The following is a 208-nucleotide window of genomic DNA, read 5'->3' as shown; positions in this document are numbered from 1 at the left end:
CCCTGATGGCTAATGATTTTGAACATTTTTTCATGTGTCTGTTAGCCATTTGTATGTCATCATTGGTAAAGGGTCTGTTCATATCTTCCGCCCATTTTACGATTTGTTTTTTTCTCACGTATTGAGTTTGAGAAGTTCTTTGTAGATCTTGGATAGCAGTCTTTTATCTGTAGCATCATTTGCAAATATATTCTCCCATTCCGTGGGC

This window comes from Ailuropoda melanoleuca, chromosome X, assembly GCF_002007445.2.
Source record: "Ailuropoda melanoleuca isolate Jingjing chromosome X, ASM200744v2, whole genome shotgun sequence".
In the NCBI taxonomy this organism is placed as follows: Eukaryota; Metazoa; Chordata; class Mammalia; order Carnivora; family Ursidae; genus Ailuropoda; species Ailuropoda melanoleuca.
Note: the sequence above shows the minus strand (reverse complement) of the source record.